General features: G+C 36.4%; 1 protein-coding gene across 1 annotated transcript in view; it reads right to left on the bottom strand.

Annotated features, from left to right (window-relative positions):
• LOC145996041 (protein rolling stone-like) overlaps nt 1-21,280 on the bottom strand; it is a 115,125-nt gene that overhangs the window by 52,438 nt on the left and 41,407 nt on the right. The gene's annotated exons all lie outside the window — the stretch shown is intronic.

Raw genomic sequence — 21,280 nt, forward strand, 5'->3', positions numbered from 1 at the left:
TACTAACATGTTCATAAAATGTGTCCTACGTGAATTTGGGGGGGGGGGGTCACAAAGTGTCTTGCCCTCCCAAGTTGTGCAATAAGGGAAAGATACCTCTTTTTCGCGAGGGGACAAACTTCCGATTGAACCTGACACCTAGGTACGTACATGCGCCATAAGTGAAAAAAAAGGGTTGCCAGAAGAAATACTGATACCAGGGGCGGCGCGTGCCTTACCAGACAGGCAGGGCACATTTTTCTTTGGGGGGGGGGCAGATAACCTCTAAATTTTTCTTTAAGGTTTTTGAGAAGAGTTCCTTGACATAGAGTAAGTAAATTGTTCGAACAATGGGTCACTATTTGGAATGAAATGTAACAAATTCCGATCTAATATCAATAACTAACTAGGAAGATGATGCACCGTTAAGTTCAGTTACAACACTTTTCATTGTCCATGTACCCCCAAAAAATTCGTTTATACTTGCGAAGATAATCTGAATGTCAAGTTGTCTGGCGAAGATAATCTGAATGTCAAGTTGTCTGGAACACAGGCACAACCACACAAATAAACACACACGTACAGTAACTATAAACTATCACTCGCGAAAAAACTAATTATTTCATAAGCGATCAATACGTACACAGATGGAACGCAACGCAAACTCACACACTAACTCAAATCCAAATGCATATACAATGGAAAGGAAGGAGGATCTTTTTGAAAACACCGAGGGACTAGTTTGGGCAATAAAAAGTGTTGTCAACTTTTCAGGTCGCCGGAACAAGTGCGAAGAAAAGCATTCCATGGATATTTTTTCTAGCTTATTGCTGCATCTTACTGAGGAAGGTGAAAGTACGAAGGCTGGAAGAACGAATGGAGTGCCTGCCAAGAGTTGGAAACGCTGAACGGTGAATGAGGCAAACATGAATGGGCAGGGCATCTCTTCCACTGCCCAAAGACGGCTACGAATTTTGCGCTTTTCCATTGTGAGGGAGTACCGTTGTCACACATAGAATTTGTCACCCACCAGAATCGAACTCAGTACTTTATTTCGATTACCATATTCCTTTAACCATAACTTTCCTTTATGTTATTCATTGCCCAGCAATGGTAAGTTTTTAAGAAGCTTAAAGAGCTCTTTCGACAAGGAAAATACTTGTTTATCAACTTGGCAGGAAGCCACAACAGGATACACTTTATCTCATATGTTAGAGGTCTGCCCGCATTGGTTGATAATCTGCCTTGTTTGTCTTCCGGAGGGAAGAAAGCGCTGTCAAGAGTTATCAAAGCCAAACCGCAGAAAGAAATAATGAGCGTCCTGTTTGTAGAGTTGATAAAGTCACGCCACTCATATGCCTCGAGCGGGTGATTAATTACCATGATTTCCTTATCCAACTTTCCAAGCCCAAAGCACCAAAGACACAAACCTTCCATATATGGTAATAGGAACTTTCCAATTCTTTAGAAACTTGTTATTTCTTAGATTTCCACGTAAATCAGAGTTCAAAGAATAACACGTCAGTCAGAGGGCGCCAGTAGATAGCCCCACCCAGTGACAAGCCTTTCTCAGTTGTATAAAAGCTTAGGTTTTGCCTCAAATGTCAGAGTGAGACAGAGACAGACAGAGAGACAGACAGAGAGTCGGGAGTCGAGAGAGAGTTGTGAAGTCTACGAGTAGTAGAGTGCCAGTATCGAGTCCTTAGTTCGAATTCAGGTTCAAAGCCTGAGTTATGAAGCCAACTTCACTAGAAGCATAGCTGCAAGGTAATGTATGTGTTTTTGTCTATTCTTATGTAACAGTAGGCCAGAGAGCCCATGTAACCGAAAAATCCAACCTTCAAAGGAAGAGAAGGAAGATTCTCTTAAAAATGATTATACGTCAATACCATGAAACACGCATCTTCAAGCGTTTATGTTAAACTCATGTATACTTTCATGTTGTAATCAGTAATAACCAAAGAATATATGTTTATTAAGTCTATTTTTGTGTTTCTCTTTTATTTATCTTGATTTGAGAAGGTAATGCATGCAAGTTTCTTTCCAACAGTCATAGCTACCGAGATAGTGTCTAATTTCTATGGAAATGGTAATGGTGAATGTCAATTGCTTTAAATATTCTTAGCTCTTAGAAGTTAAGTGGTGGAACCCCCATAAATTGCCCTTTTCTTTGTATCATGTACTCTTCTGCCGGGAGTACAGATGAGAAAATAGTGTACAGCCCAAGAACCTAGTTCTGTGTCAGGTGAGCGCAGTGGCTGTGACATCCCTGGTGAGCCCCGGCAAACATATGTTTCACGGACTCTGAGGATAGCCTAGTGGTAGACTTGGGAGTCTATGGTTCGAGTCAGGGTTCGTGACACATTAAATGGTGGAGGTGCGGGGCATCTCACCAAAAGTAGTAGTAAAAGTGAGAAGGTATCTCACCAAAAGTGAGACAAATTTGATTGACACTCACCAAAAGAGCAGGAAAAGTTAAGGTATGTCACCACTTTGGTGCATGTAATGATTGAAATTGTTGAAACTATGACTTTGGAAATACTTGGATGTCTGATCAAGAAATAAAAGAGACAAGACGTAGTGAAAGAATTGCATCACGTAGACAAATAGAAATTCCTTGTATCCTTAGTGAATGTAACCAGCCAAAGCGGAAAGAAAACCACAAATAGCTATAATGCCGACAGACTCAGAAAGCACTAGTACAACGACCATGTCAGTCCCATGTCACGGGCGAGTACCATCCGTACAACCCGACACGTTTTCCGGAAACAAAGGTGAAAACGTCAGACAGTTTATTCAGACCTATGAAAGGGTAGCAACTATATATATATGGGATGGTCCGAAAGGGATAAAATAAAGTACCTTCCAGCATATTTAAAGAGCAGCGCATCTGATTTTTGGGAATTGCATAAAAGTACCTTAGAAGCATTAAATTTGTTTTCTGAACTAAAAGCAAAACTAGAAGAAGCCTTTTCACCTGTCTATCCAGAGGGCGACGCCTTAATCGAACTTAGTGCACGAAAGAAGAGTGATGATGAAACAATAGAGCAGTATTACTACTCTATGTTGAAATTGTGTCAGAGAGCTGACCCACATATGAACACTGAAAGCAAAATGAACTATATTTATAGAGGACTCAGTGAGGACCAAGTTGAGAAACTAGTCTTTATGAGACCAGAATCGTTAAGTGATTTGCTAAACAACCTTCGATTAATGGAAAGAGCTAAAAAGCAGGCTTCGTTAACTAATAGTGCATTATCAAAGAAAAAGGTAACTGAACAAAAAGAGAAAGATGTTCTTTCATCTTTTGACAAAGGACAAAACACATCTTTTATTAAGGCAAATCAAGGGTCTAATCAAACACAGAATCGACCACAAAACCAAATAGTGCATCGACCCCAGAACCAACAGGTATCACAGAATAAGTTCTTTCAAACCAGATATAATCTTAGGCCCAGGCCAGAAAGACAATACAACCAATATCAGCGAGGAACAGGTAGGACATTTAGGGATCCACCTAGAAATGATTTTCCCAAGCGTACTTTCACAGCAGAAGTAGCCACGCCACCTAGAAACGAGTATAGAGGCAATGATTTTAGAGGGAATAATTATAGAGGTAACAATTACCGAGGTACTTCTAATCAGTATAATCGCAATGATAGGAGTATAAATTCAAATCAGAATTCTACAAACAACGATAAGAGTAACATTCAGTGCTTCTCTTGTCGAAATTTCGGTCATTATGCAAGGGAATGCCCACAAAGAAGAAGGCCCGACCTCGATAACCGAACACCCACAGGTAATCAAGCTTCCTTCAGAAATCAAAAAGGTGTACAAGGGTTAGTACAGAAACCAGTAGAACATCAAGTCAACGAAATGTTAGCCGAGATGTTAGTGTCAGAACTGCTTGGAAAAACGCGTTTGACGGAGAGTAATGACGCACCTGTCCATGCCGTTCGAACCCCAAACGAGTAAGGACGGAGCGAGATTGGGATCGCTTCGTACATCAGGCGAACTATGTAAAACCCCTAAAACCATTAGAGAAACCATTAAAGTCTGTGATATATGAGTCTCACCGTTATCCGAGACCACACCTATATGTACATTTATTTGGGAAAAAGGAACTAGCTTTATTAGATACAGGATCGGAAATTAGTATCGTTAATCCTGTATTATTGCCAAAGAAATTCGTCAGCAACAGTAAAAAGATAGGTTTAGTGAGTATTCGAACCTTGCTTGACACAGATTCAGATTTATATCCAGTCCATAGAGTATATTTTAGAGCAAACGGCTTAAAAATGTGGATAAACTTCGATTTTATGGAACCAAAAAGAGGAGAGAAGTTCTCCCCTGTATTACTTGGTAGTGATTTCTTTAATAAGTATGTGAAATGGATCAGTCCAAAGGAAATATGCTTAAAACGTCCAGGGGAATTCCAGCAAATGGAAAGAATAATTCCGTTGGTAAAAATGGACAGTAATGGCAATATTCCTTCATACTCTGGTCTTATAAAAGTTGTCAGTTTTCATTCCCAAGTAAAAGAAAGACAAGAAACATATTCTAACCAAGAATCGTCATACGGAGATAAGGAGTGCGGATCCTTAATGATGAGGGATGGTGACTTTCAAAATAAAGAAACGCCCAGTAAGATAATCTTAACTAAGCTCATTAATGTTATCAATAAGCTGAAGCAAGCCAACGCTTTCCTTATCAATCAAAGCGACCTAACGCCAACTTTTGATGCCCACGTGATGTTGGAGCGACGCCAAAACATCACACCACTAGGCAGCAAACAGGTGATAACGTCCGGTGGTAACGCAGTGACGCCACACCAGCAATTAGGACTTAGCCACTCAGGGAACACAGTCGAGGCTTGCGACCGCACCCAGTTGCGCGCGCATATGACGCCATCATGTCGCCAAGAGGGAACACATGATCAAGTCAACCAACCAGACGCTATCTCAAGGAACGCCGACCGCACCCAAGTGCGTACGCAAACAGTAACGCAAGATAGCACCGAACATAAAGTTTCGAGTAAATCAACGCAAATCAACAGTGAGTCTGAACTTAGTGAACCTTCACGTTGTGATTGTGATCCAGCACCTATTGGGAAACCACCAGCTACAGAGCTTTCGAGTTCTCCAACTCTTTTACCAGATGATCAGGTAAATATAACTTCTTTGAAATGTTCAGGTTCTGATGGTAATTTTGAAACCAGTTTAAAGACTAGAAAAGAGAAAAGAAAGAGGAGAAAGGAAAAGAAAGTGTTGGTCAATAATGGTCAATACGTTTCTTCCATCTCGTCAGCATACGCAGATCGCCGTAACTTACCCATGTACGACTTTAAAGGAAAGTGATCGTGAATATTTATTGGAACCTTCTGATGGTCTATACAATCAGTTTAGATGTTTAGTGCCACGAATGTTAGTGAAACCTTCCGATCTGAAAGCTGTGCCGATAATTAATATGGGGTATACCAGTGTTAATATCCCTTCAGGAACAGTGATAACAAAATTGGAATGCCTTTCACCGCTAATGCAACCCCAAGTGAAATCTTGTCATGCAGTGGATCTAGATGTTTTACACAGTGGAACCACTCCAGGGAAAGAAGATGACCATGACCTAGCAAAAGAGTTAGACATCAATCCCGCATTGACACCAACACAAAGGAACGAAGTTCTCGATTTAGTGACAAGTTATAAAGACTGTTTAGCATGGACTGCCGATCAGCTAGGAGAAACAGACGTTTATGAATTTACTCTGCCATTGAAGACGGAAACTCCTGTAATCCAACCGCCTTATAGGACGAGTCCAAAGCAGCGTGAGTTTATAAAACAAGAAGTTCAACATATCCTTGACATAGGAGTTATAGAACCTAGTAAATCACCTTATGTTTCACCTGTAGTGTTAGTACCGAAGAAGAATAACGAAGTACGCTTCTGTGTAGACAACAGAGAGCTGAATGCTATCCCAGAAGAAGATTGTTATCCTTTACCACGCATAGATGATATCATACACTTTTTGGGAAACATCAAATATATAAACATCTTTAGATTGTCGTTCAGGATATTGGTCAATTCCAATTAAAGAGGAAGATCGACAGAAGACCGCGTTTATCACGGGAGACGGACTTTTCCATTGGAAAAGGATGCCATTTGGTTTACACAGAGCCCCAGCAGCGTATCAGCGATGCATGGACCAAATTTTCGCTTCTATGAAGTGGAACAGCCTTGCAGTTTATCTAGATGATTTAATAGTTTTCGCAGAAAACTGGGAAACGATGGTATATCGCTTGTCAGAAGTTTTAAAACGACTAAGAAGTGCTAATTTAAGATTATCGCCAACTAAATGCCATTTCGGATACTTTGAAACAGAAGTATTAGGATTTATCATAGGGAGAGACGTTAAAACCGACCACAAGAAAGTACAAGCAATCAGAGAAATTTCGGAACCTAGGAATGTCACAGAGATTCGCAGATTTTTAGGAATGTGCGGATATTACCGACGATTCGTCAAAGATTTCAGTCAGCTTGCACAACCGCTTACAAAGCTTACAAGAAAAGACCAAGAATTTATTTTTGGAGAAGAGCAAAGAAAATCGTTTGAGAAGCTGAAAGAATGTTTGATGAATGCTCCTGTATTACGACATTTTGAACCAGGTATTCCTATAGAACTGCACACCGACGCTTCAGAATCCGGTATAGGTGTAGTACTATGTCAGAGTAGACCGAATGCAAAGGATCCGTCATCAAAGAAGAGGATTGTAAATCCGATAGCTTATGCTAGTAGGACTATGAATGGACCCGAGAGAAATTACTCTATTGCCGAAAAAGAAGCATTAGCTGTAGTGTTTGGAATTACACACTTCCGAACGTACTTAATAGATCAAAAGTTCACAGTAGTGACCGACAGTCATGCCTTATGTTGGTTAAAACGATGTAAAGATCTTGTAGGAAGATTAGCTCGATGGGCAATAAGATTGCAAGAATATAGCTACGACGTTGTTCACAAATCAGGAAGATTGCATTGCGCACCGGATTGTCTTAGCCGTATTCCATCTACTTCATTGTCAGCTCAAGAAAGAGAATGCATAGAAGAAGGCGCCATTGTCGCCGTCGCTCAGGTTAGAAAGGAGACAGATGACACGGAGAAGGAAATAAAAGATATCGGAAAATTGCAGAGGGAAGATCCAGTGGTAACACAATTAATAGCAGAGAAAGAAACCGACCCCGATCAACTAAATGTACGATACTTTGAGATTAAAGATGGCATATTGTATCGAAAGTTTGGAGACCAATACGTATTAGTTGTACCAGAAAAATTGAAAGGAGAAATTTTGAGAGAAGCTCACGATTCTCCTCTTACCGGAGCACATTTAGGAATAAGTAAAACTCGTGGAAAAGTCACGGAACGTTATTACTGGCCTAATATGAAAAAAGAAATTATTTCATGTGTCCAAGGATGTCCAACTTGCCAGCAAAGAAATCGAAATGTTGGTAAACCACAAGGTTTATTACACCCGATACCTATTAGAGAACCATTCGCTCGTGTATCCACGGATATATTAGGACCGTTGACAAATTCTAAAGGATTTCAGTTATCGTTGACAAATTCTAAAGGATTTCAGTATGTCATTACTGCAACATGCTATCTTACAAATTGGATAGAAGCAAAATGTCTAAGAACAACAACAGCAAAAACAGTAGCCAAATTTCTTCTAGAAGATGTAATATGTAGACACGGATGTCCTCGAGAGATACTCTCCGACAGAGGATCTGTATATATGGCAAAGGTAACAGAAGAATTGTTGGAACTCATGAAAGTGAAACATGTATGTACTACAGCTTACCACCCACAGACAAATGGTAAGGTAGAGAGATTCAACGCTACGTTAGCACAAATGCTAAGTAAATACGTAGAACATCATCAAAAGGATTGGAGTGATTATTTGAGATTGTGTGTTTTTGCGTACAACTGTTCAAAGGTAGATCAGATTGGTTTCTCGCCTTTTGAACTAGTGTACGGTAGAAAACCGGTATTCCCTTTGGAAACAATGGGAATAGAATCACTTAAGACACAAGATCCCACCGCGCATACGACGCACCTATCTCAACATTTGGAAGACATACGCCAAATAGCAAGAAAAAGACATGAACAGAGACAGGTATATGATAAGAAAAGACATGATGAAAAAGTTAAAGACGTACAATTCGTCGCAGGGGATTTGGTTTTGGTATACCAACCTGCACACAAAATTGGATTAACGGAAAAGCTAAGACGAAAATGGAATGGACCATGGGAAATTATACGTTACGTGGGAAATAATGTATACCACGTAAGGAAGCTTATAGGACAAAAGGAGATGAACGTTAACGTACGACGTTTGAAAAGATATTATTCGCCGAACCAATGGTAATTACGTTTGTTTTGAAATGTAAATCAGTAAAGACCAAAATCACAAATAATTCAGAAAAGGAAGAAACTCATCTTAATCACACGTAATTTTGTTCCTTTGTTTAAAGAAGGATCGAACTAGTGTTTAAAAGAAAAGATAATCCAAAAACTCATATTTTAGTTATGCATAAAAGAAGAATGTATATACATTTTCTTTCAATATGTATCTCATTATCATTTTCATCTTCTCGTCAATTGAATGAACTGGCCATTCATTTAAGAGACAACCATCTCAGTATCATCTTTTTCATTTATTACTTCGTCGATTAATACAATGACGAAAATATACATATCAGGATTTATCTTTAACAGGTTCTACTTAAAGATTGAAAGATTGACCTAGTGGATATCTTCACTTAAGAATAGAATCGACCTCCTGTTTCTTCTCACGGAGAACAGTTAGCCGTTAGGTGAGTTAAGAAATTTTATGAGTTATATCACCAAGAATAGTGTGTTTGCATGACCTCTTTTCTTTTGTTTTAAAGTGTTTTTGTGATTAAATGTCTGAATCTGCATCCGAAGAAATATTAAGCGAATTAAATATTTTTGAAGTGCTATTAATACCAGACGCCGTCAGAAGACGAGTGCAAGAAACGATAGATGAAATTCTAATCGAAACGTTTATTGGTTGTTCTTTAATTGAAGTTAAGAAGAGTATAGGACCAAGTGCTCTTGTCTTTTTTGCACAGAGCCTTTGTTCATATTATGTACCATTTGCTGACTATCAAATAAATCCCGAGATTAGTGGAGGAGTTCAGGAAATCCCATATTTAGAGTGGAGCAGATTATTGTTTAACGTTAAGAGAAATACAGTAACAGTCCTATCAGAGTGGAGAAAGAAATACGGATTGAATTGGAAATTAAAAGTTACTACCGATTCAACGGGACATAAGACTTGCACGAATACCACATCCCGCTAAGAAAAGCTCAGGCCACTGAAAGTCAATGTCATTGCATTATACAAAGAAATATCCTCATATTCCATTGGAATTAGAAGATAGAAAGGTTAAGTATAGAGAATTCTTACTCTATTTCTTTGATACCAAAAGGTATACGGTAGATCAAGTCTTAGAAAACCAGAGCATTGCTAGATTCGAGTATGTGTTAAATGATATACTTGCCAAGGTTACCATAATAAACGTCGCCGATGTATATTATGTACTAATAAGAAGATTGTTTGAATTGTGTACGCCATACGGTCCACCGCCGTTAGTAACTATACAAACAGTACAGGGAACAGAACCAAACCAGTTAGATACTTTGTCTAAACCATTTAAGAAAAGAAAATTAAATCAATGAGTCTTCAACCTCTAGCCATTCTACACGATAGAAATAAGGTATATTGTCCTTATTGTGAGAGACAAGAATTAGCCGAATTCCATGATTTTGGGCATAATCGACTGTATTGCATCAATATGCTTTGTCGATATTATGTCTTAAAACAAGAAAAGGATTACTTGTTTAAAGCACCATATACATTAAGACTACCTAGAAGCTATTTTTGTAGATTTTGTAAGGAGTTTTGTTATAAAAGTGTTCAGCAACATACAACTTGTATACGGTTTTATGACGAAAGACCTTGTTCTTTTGAAAAATGAAGAACTCTGTACCCAGCAATATGATTGAAGCTATGAGGAACATAATACCTCCTCGATATTGGACGAATAAATGCAGTACTTTAATAGTCCATGTAGGTAGATTTTCTCTGCCATATTTTTGTTATCCACCAGATCATCAATCAATAATTTATACTACAAAGCGACATTTCACTTTCCCTTATGAACCTCTAATTAGAGCAACGAAGGTCATACAAGACTATGGGGAAAATTTACATAAAGACCTGTATGTTAATGAATTACGAAATTTACAGCATGAGGACGAAATTCATGTAGTCCAGTCTTTTAAGGATCTTGTCAATGATGTCTTATCTGAACAACATCCTACTTTGGTATTGCACCAACCCGGAAACCATGTTGATGATATTTGCTTGTTTATAAGGGATTATAATGATAGAACCCCAAAAGTAAAACTTTTTCCATTCAATAAAGTAAAAGGAGACCTTATGTATACCGGGTAATGTTATATTTTCTTCCTCCCCAGACACAAGCCAGGGAACCCACAAGATTTTGATGGCTTTGGATCTTACCAAACCCGACTTATGGACTTGGATTCTAAAGAACGTCTACGCTCTGTTTGACGTACAACATTTGCTATTTCGAGGAAATTTTATGATCAAAGGAACATTGTTTGAATGGAAACAATTCCTAGATGCTAATGTAGAGTTTGCCATTATACATGATATGGACATAAATGTTTTTCTTCAGAAAGTTGCAAGTGATACGAAGAAATTTGTATTGGAGAATTTCCAGAAATATGGTAGTAAATGGTTATTTACGTCTACTTTTGATAGGGAAACAAACACTATCAAATTGATAGCTTATATCAACCCAGAGAAAAACATTCCAACCTCAAAGTAAACAGTAGTAGTACTATAGAATTGTGTTGTAAAAATGGCTGAAAGTAATAAGGATACTCCCATTGAACAACTATTGAAACAATACGCCCAAAAGGAATTAGAGCAATTATACCAAGAAACTATAACTCTTAGTGATTCTAGTACAGACCCTAGTGTAAGTATAGTTAATGAAACCTTACCCTCAAATATTACGTATAGTATGTTTGAAAGGGATTTACCATTAGTAACTTCTAGCCCAAAGACATCTGTGAATAGGGAAATGGTAACGATATCAGATCAGGATACCATTATAAATATTTTAGATTCATCATGCATTGAGAAATCTTTGGATAGAGGGACCATAACTATCAGCAGTGATGACCCCTCTTCCAAAGAGACAATTACAAGTTCTTCCGAAGAAGAGAGCGATATTGTCGAAGTCACATCTAGATGCTCGACAATGTCTATCAGCACACTATCTTCAGAATTTTCTGATTATTTTGACTTAGGAAGAGCCCAGAGTTCAAGTGAACTAAGACAAACCCAATCAGAGAGTAAAGAAAGTAAGGAGAATGTTGAAAAGGTAAATGAAGGAGCAAGTACAAGTAGAGATAACGCAACTTCCAAGGTAGTAGAAAACCCAAATTTATCAACAGCCCAAACCATAAAAATAAAGGATATGTTAGAAATAGCCAGTCTTGCACATAAGTTTATGAAAGGTCCTTTTAAGTGTTTCATAGCCAAAGAAAATAAACATATTCCGTATGGAACCAATGTTTTACCTTTAATAGCACCTAATCCGATTCAAGGAAAATCTACAATTGAAAGACATTATACGAATTATATTCGTTTTGGTTTAATTTTGAGACCAAATAAAGTAGATAGAGAGATATGGCTTAAGCAAAATGCCTATCAATTAGACGCTTATATACAACGTAGCATATGGATGTATGGTGATCAGTGGAAATTTAGTTGCCACTTTGATCCAACCATAGCTAAGCTAGGACTTGTTAGCCTGCCTATAGAACCACACCCTAGTCAAGGTATTCGTTGATTTTTAAGAGTAACTGAATTTCATACATAATGTACTAAATTTCTAACTCTGTAATAACTAATAAATTGTATTTTTAGTTTTGTAACCAGTTTCAGAAATCTCAGTGAACAAATTGGTATAAGTTCCAAACCTATTTCCAAAGGTACCAATCAACCGGATAGATCCAGATGAAACCGAGCCAGAAGATGACTCGCCTGTTGTTTTTGGAAATCTACTTCGGTATACTGGTAATTATCTCTTTTCAGGTTTATGGAAACCCATTACCACCCATACGTTTAGTATCCGGAGGATACTGGAATATCATTAGTGGATTAACAATGTATGAAGCCACGATCCCATTAGTATATGAAAATGTCTTAGTCCAACCTCCAGTTATAGAACCCAGTTTATGGAAAATTTCAAATTCAGAAAGAAGTCATTTATGCAATGAACACGAGGAAACAGATTCACTATTTTGTTTTATAGATGAAGCCATAGGACAGTTACAAGAAGCTTTTCTTGCACATTTGAATAAATCATCATTAGAATTTCCTACAGAGGAATATTTTGAGTATGAACCAGCTAGAAAGAAAAGAGGACTTCTGCCATTCTTAGGAGATTTCCTTGGATGGTGTTGCTCAGTAGCAACAGAAAAAGAAGTTCAAAGTTCTAAAGTAGAAAATCGTAAATTGAAGCAAGCAATTTTAAAGATCATCAGAAGTTTAAAACATTTTGATAGAGATATAGTCACCATTAGATATGGATTAAAAGATATGGCTAAACAGATAAACAAATCACTTGATGCAGTAGAAGGAAAATTTGAACAAATTCGATCATTAGAGAATTTTCATTTTGCTGAATTAATGAACGTGTCCCAGAATTTGCAGTATAAAGGATTATTGGAACAAATGCGAATCATGTTATTCCATAAGATAGTGTTAAATCAGGTATTAGAACAGGAATATAAAGAAATTCAGAATGCATGTTTTCATAATACTTTGCCCATGACTTCTATTAGACCGCCAACTTTAAGAGACGATTTAATGAACATAATGGAGAAAATTTCTAAGAAAGGTTTTACATTAGCAATTCCACTTAATAAACTAAGTCAATGTTATAGCTTACCAATAACGCAGTGTATTTTCTCAGATACAAACGTAGTTTTTCATGTTAAAATCCCTATAATCAGGATAGGAGAAAGAGTGTTATTAGAACGATTTCAGACAGTACCATTTAGATGGCATAATTCGACATGTATATTATTACATTCCACAAGTTACGCAGCCACTACAAGTACGAGTGTTAGAATGTTGTCAGGAACCTTCCTTTCAACATGTAATCCTCACACCGATAAGTTATGTTACTTACCACGCTATGGACACGATGCTGTAATAGGCACCGGTTGCCCACAGAAGATAAGAGAAGGAGCTACTATAGAAGAGTTAGCAAAAGTTTGTACATTTCAATGTACTCAGGGAAATCCTATAGTTATCACTAAAATATCGCCAGACAAATATGTAATAACAAACGCTTTAGATGAAATTGAAGTAGCATGTAATGGAAACAAGCGTAAATTTCCTACTCATGGTAATCAGCCAGGAGCTAGTGAGTTAAATTTGCCTTGTACATGTTCTGCTAAGATTAGTGATGATGTATTCATCCCTCAAACTTTTCCATGTTCAGACAATGCTGAAACGAACTTTCAGATATCTAGAGTTATCCCCGCCAGTTGTTCTCACATACCTACATTAAAAGTCACAGATATGAAGACAAAATAAGAAATGTTAGAATTCAAATCATTTCAAGATTGTTTAGATAGTAATTGGACACAGAAACTACCTCATATCTATATTAAACCCACAACCGAAAATCAATCTGTTAACGATAGAAAAGAATTAGATGAAGTTGAAAATATGGTTACAGATATATGAAGTGAATTAATACCTTCCGATACCACAGATAATTTAGTATTTTATCCTTGGAATGGAATAATTAGCATTCTATTATTATGGTGTATTTTTAAATTAAATCAAACTAATCGATTAGTGCAAAATGTTGCTATACCTATGAGTGCTATACCAGTAAGTCAAGTAGAAGCTCATGCTTGTGAACTTACAACTATCGAAGAAATTGCTGTTTACATATGTGTAGTGATAGCATTTTTAGTTATTGTAGTTACATTTTATTTGATATGGATGACAACTTGTAAAGAGATTAGAGAATTCAGGGATAGTACATTACGAAGAGCAAATGTAAGATCAAGTCTCAATGAAACAAAAATAAGATTTCACAGTCCAAATTTTGAAGGAAGGCCTAGTTGTGTATCATTTGAAACTAGTGCTAATCCTACAATGGAACCACAATATGCTACATTAAATAGAGCACCTTCATCCTGACTAGCTACATTTGTACTTCTTGTGAATCTTTCATTATTATCAGTTTTACAAATACCTAATTATATACATTCAGGATTGCAACTAGAAGAGTTAAGCTCTCCTATATATTATGAAACATCTTTGCCTATTATATATGAAATAACTATTTCAATACAACAACCACATGTAATTGATTGGGAGAATATAATTTCACGCGTTGGTAATCATACCTTTAATGCTGATCCTCTTACATATGGTTGGCAGTATTTTAGAATTGAAAAAGTGCATGTTAAAATACTTTTTGTAGATAGAAAAGGTTATAACATTATACGAAGTAAAATTTACGATTCACCAGCTTTATCATGGTTAAACTTTAAAACATTATCAGTATGTACGAATGAAAATTTGATGTTATTAATAAATTCTTGTCAACAAAAAGTCATTAATCCAAAAGGTACTACCATTCGCTAAGCTTCAACAAGACTTGTTAGATGTACAACAAAAGTTTGTAAAGACTAATCATTCTATAAGTATAGATGTTACGAATTTAGAACAATTCTACAATGCACCTTTAGCTGAATGTGTAATATCAAAAAGCAAAGTGTTGTTTGCTATAAAAGTTCCAATCATTTCAAACCAAAGACGTTTACGTAGTTTTTCGGTAAAACAAATCTACTTCAGAAAACAAACAGAGATTTGTAGTGTGTATAATGAAGATGTAAACATAGCTTATGATGATAACACTAAAAATTTATTAACGACTGAATGTGATATTGTTAAAGATACTTAATGTTTCGTTCACCCGAAACATGGATTTTTGAGTAATTTTGAGAGGTGTATAATAGCCACTATAACCAAGAATGTATATGAAATGCATAATTATTGTAATATGACCTGCACTTCAAATAACAATGATTTAGAGTTTTACAAATTTAACGTTTCTACCCAAGCTTTTGTGGGAAATAAGGAGTATAATCGTACTTTACGCATTGTATGCAAAGATATTGAAATCAATTTTCAAGTAGAATTTCAATATGGTGTTACTTTAATTCATTTAGGTTGCTCATGTTATATTAAGTATGATGAAAAACTTCATATTAGAAATACTTTTCCTTGCATATTACCTACAGATACTACCGCTAGTATAAGCCGTTTAATTCCATTAACATGGATAGATATAAACAACAAGAACTTAACAATACCTTACTTATGCCATAAAGAAGAATGTCAAATAAAATTAGGAGATACGAGATATGAACTATCTGTTATTTTATGGTTAACAATATTGACTTTACAAACATATCTACTCATATTTTATATAATATGGAAAGTGTATATAAACACATGTGAGTAAGAGACCACGGTCTCACAATGGGAGTATAAGAGTAAGAAATATGAATATTTCAAGACCATTACCTTCCACACCTGTCATACACTATGAATCCGACAGAAATTATGAAGAACCAATTCATGTAGTAAATCAAGTAAATCCAAACGAACCAGAGTATATCACTGTTGAACAAGCCAATAGGTTACATAACGTGTAAATCCTAAATACATCATAGTGCCCAGTGTGTGTAATGGTATAATACTATATTATAAAGTTATAGAAAGTATATATATATTAATATATTGTGTGTATATTCCTTTGTATAGGAATGGAACATGTCACTATACTAAGTAACTAATGAAATTTCAGAAAGCCTCAACAAAGTTCATATCAATGTAAAATAAACTGTGCAGTGTAGTGCTACGATTTAATCGTTCTAACACAAACAATAAAAACAATTTCTCAGAACTATAAATTGTGTTAACTACAGACGTAAGTGAACTTATGGGAAAATATAGTGAAATCCGAACTGTGTTATAAAGAAAGAAAATAGTGTAAACATTATTTTTACACATGCAATTGACTTATATGAAAATAATGTTACGAATATCTTACGTATTATAATCAAGCAAATCGTCAAAAGGTATATATACATACTTACATATTCAATGTAATCAGTATAATCACTTAATTACACATTAATCAACTATTTCTATCATATATACATTAACCTTTTACTATTAATAACAAATCACGCAAGGTGGAAAAATATTCCGATAACATATGTTATGTTTTCATATATTTTTAAGTGATAGAGTTTAATTACTTTATGTTTTTGTTTGCAATAGTGCAATTGGTAAGGTTGTAAAATGATCGTTATTTCTTGTTGAAGAGAACGAACTAACGAAATTATGAGTATTCCAGGCATAGATTCTCAAGCTCTTATACAGCTCATGTTAGCTGAAAATGATCCATATGTCAAATGGCATATCAATAAACAAGTAAAAAATGCTAAGAATCTAAGAGAACACAAATTGTTCACAGCATATACAATGCAAAATCCAATTTTTATATTGGATAAATTTATTAAATATGTCTACGATAGAGCAAATATCTTCTATCGATACGGAGAAATCGAACCAATTTGTCAACCTTGTAAGACAAATTTAAAAGAGTTTGTGTGTTTTGCCTTAAGTAAATGCAAAAGGCTAAGAGAACAGAATTTGTTATATCAACATATTCTCAAATGTATATTCAGAGTAATAGAAGAGTATCATGAAATTCTTGTACCAAAATAATCTAGTGTGTTTAACACTTTTACCTTGTTATGTACGGAAGAAAAACCCTTCCCTACATTGATAGCCTATTCTCATGTATCAGAAACAGAGTCTACGCCCAGTCTGCTTAGAGCTCTTCTTACAGAAAATAGTGTAAGGATCTCATTAGATCCTTTTGATCCTTTTCATTCAAGGAAAAACATGTATGATGCTATGGAATTGGTATCACTTAGTTTCTTAATCAGGTTGTATTCCTGAATATGATTGATTAATGAAAACTCAATGTCTAACATTTTAATCAATTTCATTAGTATCATTAGTTATATATTTTAGGTTTAAGTATTACAAAAAAAGGGGTATAGAGAATATTTCCATATATATATATTCATCATTCCAATCTATAATTTGGATTGATTATATAAATCTTTTTCATTTTTTGTTCAGGTTATGCATATAACTGTTTACTCTTTTTGAATATGCAGCACTTTATTTGTAAGCTTCAGTGAAGTTAGCTTCTAAATTGTGAAACCAATAGATGATTAAGTTTCGAATCTAAGAAACACCAGCACACAGTGTATCTTCGACAATTTAATCCAATACAATCAGCATAAGTAATGATATTACTTATCCATTTGTTTGTGATGAAGTCTGAAACAAACTCCAGGACTAAAGATATAAGCTATTGCAGCATAAAGCCTTGTAAATGCCAACGAGACAGATTTTACTTCACCAAAAGTTAAATGAAACATCAGGAGATATTTCAATCTCAGTTGGGGGTATTGTCACACCTAGAATTTGTCACCCACCAGAATCGAACTCAGTACTTTATTTCGATTACCATATTCCTTTAACCATAACTTTCCTTTATGTTATTCATTGCCCAGCAATGGTAAGTTTTTAAGAAGCTTAAAAGAGCTCTTTCGACAAGGAAAATACTTGTTTATCAACTTGGCAGGAAGCCACAACAGGATACAATTTATCTCATATGTTAGAGGTCTGCCCGCATTGGTTGATAATCTGCCTTGTTTGTCTTCCGGAGGGAAGAAAGCGCTGTCAAGAGTTATCAAAGCCAAACCGCAGAAAGAAATAATGAGCGTCCTGTTTGTAGAGTTGATAAAGTCACGCCACTCATATGCCTCGAGCGGGTGATTAATTACCATGATTTCCTTATCCAACTTTCCAAGCCCAAAGCACCAAAGACACAAACCTTCCATATATGGTAATAGGAACTTTCCAATTCTTTAGAAACTTGTTATTTCTTAGATTTCCACGTAAATCAGAGTTCAAAGAATAACACGTCAGTCAGAGGGCGCCAGTAGATAGCCCCACCCAGTGACAAGCCTTTCTCAGTTGTATAAAAGCTTAGGTTTTGCCTCAAATGTCAGAGTGAGACAGAGACAGACAGAGAGACAGACAGAGAGTCGGGAGTCGAGAGAGAGTTGTGAAGTCTACGAGTAGTAGAGTGCCAGTATCGAGTCCTTAGTTCGAATTCAGGTTCAAAGCCTGAGTTATGAAGCCAACTTCACTAGAAGCATAGCTGCAAGGTAATGTATGTGTTTTTGTCTATTCTTATGTAACAGTAGGCCAGAGAGCCCATGTAACCGAAAAATCCAACCTTCAAAGGAAGAGAAGGAAGATTCTCTTAAAAATGATTATACGTCAATACCATGAAACACGCATCTTCAAGCGTTTATGTTAAACTCATGTATACTTTCATGTTGTAATCAGTAATAACCAAAGAATATATGTTTATTAAGTCTATTTTTGTGTTTCTCTTTTATTTATCTTGATTTGAGAAGGTAATGCATGCAAGTTTCTTTCCAACAGTCATAGCTACCGAGATAGTGTCTAATTTCTATGGAAATGGTAATGGTGAATGTCAATTGCTTTAAATATTCTTAGCTCTTAGAAGTTAAGTGGTGGAACCCCCATAAATTGCCCTTTTCTTTGTATCATGTACTCTTCTGCCGGGAGTACAGATGAGAAAATAGTGTACAGCCCAAGAACCTAGTTCTGTGTCAGGTGAGCGCAGTGGCTGTGACATCCCTGGTGAGCCCCGGCAAACATATGTTTCACGGACTCTGAGGATAGCCTAGTGGTAGACTTGGGAGTCTATGGTTCGAGTCAGGGTTCGTGACACCGTCCCTTCCCTATGCTGTAAAGCTTTGGATCAGTCAGTGACGTCACGTCTCAGGGCAGAGACGAGATCTGACTCTCCAACAGGACGCAGAAATATATTAGCCTCGCACAAGTAGTATGATTTGTGATAGGATGAGCACACTTATAGCGTAGAAAAGAAGAGCTCATATGATTAAACAGCCCGATTTGCCCACACTTAAAATTATGCCAAGATGCCCTTATTCCCCAATTCTTCAAGTGTGATATGCTTTTAATTCTAAGAATTTTGAATCCTAGTGTAGAAAAGAAGAGTTCATATGCCCCGATTTGCCCACACTTAAAACTATGTCAAGAGGGGGCATATAGCCCAATCGGCCATGTGTGTACATATTTAAATCTAAAGAATTTTGAATTCTAGTGTAGAAAAGAAGAATCCCCCTCAGACAGATTTGCCCATGTGTGTAAAAGCTACATCTCTCAGTTTGTTGTCCATAAACTTGTCAAAAATATGCCCCCCTTGATATTGTTTTGGCTACACTTAAAAACAGGGCAAAAAGCTTATATTCTCATGCTCTTCAACTTACAGATCAATACAATAGGACAAGGTCAGGCTGCAAATTGTTTCATGTTATTTCTAATCTTTGATCAGTTTCATGTCCCGGCCAGCAATAAATTATGCACGCCTGGGAGATTTAATATGCTTGCATGCATGAGATAAAATCTACACTGTGCCCTTTCAGGGAAAATTCCCCATACATGCCATCATGTTATTGACTCCAAGGGAAATTCTTAGTAAAAAGAACATTGGCCTCTTGCATGTAAGCCTGAATTGGATTCAGGTTTTGCCTTGTTCAGATAATATTTACCCGAGTGAGACTTACAGATATTCATTGCACATTTCGAAGTCCAACTTTGAATTGTATTTAGCTGATATAGAGCTCATAACTCCTGGGTTCTGATATTCAATGTGTATTGCATGTGGACATAGTCCCATGCCTTATATGCTTTATAATCAAAGGCTTCTGGGTTTAAGACCTCTCTATGGAGAAGTGCTAGTCTTGTTGCCTTGTAATCAAGAGGCCCCCAGGTCTGAAACCTGGTAGTGTGTGTGGGCCTCCCCTGATGGCAAAGTGTTGGTATTATTGCCTTGTAATCAAGAGGCTCTGGGTTTGAGTCCTGATAAAATGTGTAAGATTGAAATACATGTGGCAGAATAATATCCCCACACGTGAGATTTTGAGAATATTCACTGCTAGTTGATATACAGCTGAGGTTTGAAACCTGGTAAAGTGTGTTGTACAACAGCATAAAAGAGCAAAACTATTTTATATTGGGGATCACCAGAGCCTAGTTATTGCTGTTTGGGTATAAAAGCACCAGCTCAGCCACTAGCTGCTGTTATAATTGTTTTGGCATATTGTCCATATATAAACAAACACAAAAATGCCAAACTTGAAATATTGCAATCAATGCAATAAAAATATATCTAGTTCTAATTGGGCTAGGCACCGGTTTATTTGTGACCGTAAGAAATGCTAAGGGCCACAAAAATGTGTCCAAAATGCCATAAAATATTAAGCAAGGCTTATTACAAATGGCATAAGTGTATTTGTTATGAACAGTCATCAACATTGCCCCCACAACCATCTACATCTGGTCTGAAAAGGAAGCATGAAGCACCTGTTAATGCTGGACCGGCAAAGCAGCCACGCTATGCACCACCTATCCATAGCAGTTTTAATGGCCAACTTAGGGATCACCGGTTTGTATCAGAGCCAAAATGTGACATTAAGAATTTTTTGAACAGTATAAATCCTGATGTGCAGGCAATTCTAAATGCACAAAATGGCTCTTATAAGCTGTCCCTCAAATTGTTTACACAATATAAGCCAAATGGCACAAAATTTACACAGCCCCACATAACAAACTGTACCGGTATATTCAAATGCAAATTCAGACAAAATAATAAGCAGTTTGATAGATCAATTGAATATTAAACACACTGATTTTGCTGGAAAAGAGTCTGGATGGAGCCTATGCGGATCTTCACACAAGCTCTAGGTTAATATTTCTGAATTCAGCCCATTACTAGGATCTACATATCTGCCTTTACCTGCCAATATCAAAAACAAAAGAGCCGTGGTTAATATAGAAAATAATGATGAGAAATGCTTTTTGTGGTGTATTTTAGCTGCTTTGTTTCCAGTTTTAAGGCATCCTGAGAGAATAACTTATTATAAACAATATGAACACAATTTT

The sequence above is a fragment of the Lepisma saccharinum genome, chromosome 1 (genome assembly GCF_977018435.1).
Source record: "Lepisma saccharinum chromosome 1, izLepSacc3.1, whole genome shotgun sequence".
Lineage (NCBI taxonomy): Eukaryota > Metazoa > Arthropoda > Insecta > Zygentoma > Lepismatidae > Lepisma > Lepisma saccharinum.